General features: G+C 41.6%; 1 long non-coding RNA gene across 1 annotated transcript; it reads right to left on the reverse strand.

Annotated features, from left to right (window-relative positions):
- Positions 1–1,764: 1,764 nt before the first annotated feature.
- On the reverse strand, positions 1,765–2,383 carry LOC311268676. Its single transcript, XR_014623997.1, has 3 exons — positions 2,317–2,383; positions 1,982–2,146; positions 1,765–1,858 (listed from the first exon to the last, which is right to left on the reverse strand). It is a non-coding gene; the product is annotated as an uncharacterized lncRNA (long non-coding RNA).
- Between the last annotated feature and the right edge of the window lie 1,729 nt (positions 2,384–4,112).

Consider the following 4,112-nt stretch of genomic DNA (forward strand, 5'->3'; position numbering starts at 1 on the left):
GTTCTATTTTGTAATTGAAGGAAGGTATTTATATTGAAAGACTTTTTTCCTGTGCCATCTGCTTCCTAAGGACCTTCTTCAGACACTTACCCTTGAGGAGTATAGGGAGCTAGGTAGGGAGCTATTTGCCCGAGAGCCTGGGCTTGTATTTGATGCCCTGCGGTTAAACCAAGCCCGGAATGTGAACGTTTCAAACAATTAAACAAGTATAAATACTATTGAAGGACAAAACACAATTTAAATAAATAAAACTGCCACGTTGTTTTGTCAGTGGTGTGCCAGGTGTGTTTATTTACTAGAAAGAGCATTTCCTAATGGAAAATGCATGTGCATGCTGAAAGCCATGCTAAATTAGCAGTTGAAATTGACAAAGACAGGAAGTACAGGAATGGCATATAACACAAGCAGCTAATTCAGGAATCAAACCCTGGACCTCATGATTGGCAACCCAGCAAACTAACCTCTCAACCAGAGGCAGATAAAACATATTGAGTTTTATACCGTGATAAATCAAACACTGTCAGATGCATCTGTAGTTTAAACAGTTTAAACTAGAGGCAAGCTATCAGAAATCAACAGAGGATGACTGGGGGAATGATTCACTAACAAAGTTGTTGGGGCAATATTTAAACCTGCAACCTTCAGGTCATCAGCCCAGTGATCTAACTACTTGACTATAGTTACATTCAATGAGAGAAGGGTAAAAGAAACCCCTGTATAAGAGGCTCACTGACTTTTGCTTAAAAAAAAAGTAAAGTGTAAATGAACCACACCAAGTAAGTAGAGGACTTTTTTGTGAGGTGTGACTATTTTTTGGTGAATTCAAACAAAGTCTAATACCCTTTTCAGTGAATTACAAAGTTGAGCTCCTTCTACTCTGCTGTTAAAAAAATGTACTGGGGTGAAAGGCAGCGAGAGAGCACCCAGGCTGCATTTAAAAAATATTTAAAATTATTCTCTAAGTCAGAAATCCTCATGTGCTTTTAAAGGGTTTATCTCAATAACGGTAGAAGATATGAAAAAGTTATTTACAAGGTGAATACATTAGAAGTTTGTCTACAGCGCAGAGGTTGAATGAAGCCTGTAGGTGAAAGTATGTGGAAGCAAATGAGGTTCAAAGTAGGTGCAGTAGTTTCAGAGTTTGAAACCTGTTCCAATGTATTTCCTATGGAACAAAAAAATCAGAACTATTTGAATATTTTAAAAAGTATAAAAAGTATGAAAAAGTTAAATAGTTCCGATAATGTCCAGAAAAAGCTGCATGTTTTGATATATGAATTGTTGAAATAGCACAAAGAATGAAGGAATAGACACGGTCCATGAAACTGCGGAAAGTAGTAAGAATATCAAGTATAAAGAAAATGGCCGACCCAAAGAACAATAGCTCTTTCAGCATTCACACTAAATATTAGCTATTGGAGGTCGTGGCCCCTGCTGGTCATGGTCCCTGCTGGGGGGCTAGGGCTGATGCGAGTGTCCTGGGTCTTTAAGAAAAGAAAACATCTTTATTGTTCACATTCTGAAAATACATGTGCTTGTGTTAGCAATACAGCTATAAAGTATAAGACAACAACATTTGTAAAGTAAGGTGTAAAACAAGTTTTCCTACATACCAAGACCTCGCTTGGCTTGCATGAGCAAGAGTTCTTCCACTGGTGGTGGTGGAATGGGAGGGAGAAGGCCAAGTGTCCTTGGGTCGTCTGGCCGTAGAGTCCTCCGTCGAGGCAGCCCTGCATCTGCATTCAGTCTCCTGGAGAGAATGTGGGCCTGGAGAGCTGGAATGTGGTCATAGGTCTTGTTGACCTTCAGAGCGTAGACACTCTACCTCTTGGCATGTTTTTTGTAAAGCCTCATGACCCTGTCATGTTTACAAAGACAATTTACATTTACCTTTTACCATCATTCAGATATCTTATCAGTCAAGTAAATATGACTTATAATTCATAATAGGCTTATACACGATTTAGTGACATGAACATACATGGGCCTGCCATCGGCTGTGTGTTTAAAAGGGCGGCCCGCATGCTGGTTATAGTCCAGCGCTGCGAGGAGGGTCCTGGCCTCGTAAACCGGTGGAGAGAAAGCAAAGCGCTTGCCAGCATACATAAGGATGTGATTTTGAAAGGCCTCGAGATCTGCAGTTGATCTGTGCAAGACAAAGTGTGTACATAGAATCAGATCCAAAGAAAGGCTGACATTTTGTTGTGTTGAAAAATTTAATAATAATAATAACAACGACTTCAGTTATATAGCACCTTTAAAAGCACAAGATTAGAAAGTGCTTCACAAAACAACACACAACACTTCTCACGTTACCTGAAGGTGAGGTATTTGTGTACACTTCTCAACCACCGCTTGTTTAAAATCACATCCTTGAGAGCCTCATGAGCAACCGACCCTCTCTCCAGCCACTCCTTGGTGGAGCTGCTCTCTAGCACCTCATGTTGGCACCGTCCCATCACCCACTCATGCTCATTTGCCACGTGGTGGATGAGGCCAAGCCACAGGTCCTGATGAAAATAATTCATAATTACAAAATAAGAAACAGTTATCACACAGAGATGCAAATTTATTTAGATGACTAAAACTATTCACTCATTGTGTCCTGTAAATATTGACCACACCATGAATCCATCGAATGTTGTGGCTTTGTTGCACGCCCACCAAAAATGGTTGACGATGTCACATACCCAAACCAGCAATTTGGACTGTCCTGGGATCTGTGCTGCCTGATGAGTAGATGCACACATATCCAAAGTTTGTATAGTTTTGGTTGTCTGTTTCCCTTGATAAAATACTTACAGCAGATAACCTTTTCGCAAGATTCTTGGACCCATGCCACATGTCCAGGCTATGCAGCACACCCGGGAACTTTCCTTTATCCGGGTAAGAGAAAAAATTTAGTTTGCTGACATACTGAGACCGTCACATTGCCACTTATACAAACTGACAATAATGCCTTCTTAGGTAAGAAAAAAAGGAGACCGCACACTAGATAGCTCCCATCACAATTTAACAGGATGTCACAGCATGCGGGCGTTTCGGGCGCTGTGTTTACCCCTGTACATTTATGTATGTTCCTTTTTTTTCTTTTCCTTGTTTTTTCATACTTAGCAGACTAACTATGTCACATGATGTGTCAGGTGACCTGTCCACTGATTGCGTTGTTAATTATCTTCATGTCTGATGAAGGGCCCACGCCCAAAACGCCCGCATGCTGTGACATCCTATTAAATTGTGATGGGAGCTATCTAGTGTGCGGTCTCCTTTTTTTCTTACCTAAGATTCCCTCAGGGTTCCAGCACCTAGCATTTATGTTTTTTGGATGTGCGTGTACCTCTGATTTTGCAAGAATAATGCTTTCTTACCCATGAGCGACGAGATCTGTACATGGGCATCCGTGCACACCTCAACCACCTTCAGCTCTGTCAGAAGCTGGGTCATGGAGTCGACAAACGCCTTCTTCTCCATGACGACGGAGTTCCTCTGGGTTTGTCGCTTGTCAACTGTGACAACGGAAATTATTTTCCTGGACTCATTTTCCATGACTGTATATGTACAGTACTGTGCACAGTAGCCAGGACTGTCAATCCGCCCATCAGCTGAAAATAAGTTAGATTAGTTCAGAATGAAGCACACCTAAAGAGAGAGACCTGGGGCCTCATGTATCAATGTTGCGTACGCACAAAAAAGTGGCGTACGTCATTTTCCACGCCAACGTTCAGATGTATCAAAAGTGAAATGACCGTGGAAATGTGCGGTGCCCCACGCCAGCTTCATGGCTGGCGTACGCACGTTTCTACAGCTATTGTTCCTTTGGCGACACTCTGAGGTGATGCTGGGAAACTGTTAATTATGTTTAAACAATTTGTCCTCAGAGTAATGTGCACATTACATCAGAGACACGGACAATTAACACACGCGTTTTCAATCATATGGATCATAAATGATAAAAGCATGCGCAAAGTGATGAAAAAATGCCATTAACAACGGCAGCCTTGGCCTTGTTAGAAGACATCGCAAATGGTAATATCAGACATGAGAGGGTGTTTAGAGAACGGGAAGATCTGTTGGCAAATGACGACAACTGGCTCATGAGTCGTTTTAGGTTG

The sequence above is a fragment of the Pagrus pagrus genome (assembly GCF_965226575.1).
Source record: "Pagrus pagrus genome assembly, chromosome: 13".
Lineage (NCBI taxonomy): Eukaryota > Metazoa > Chordata > Actinopteri > Spariformes > Sparidae > Pagrus > Pagrus pagrus.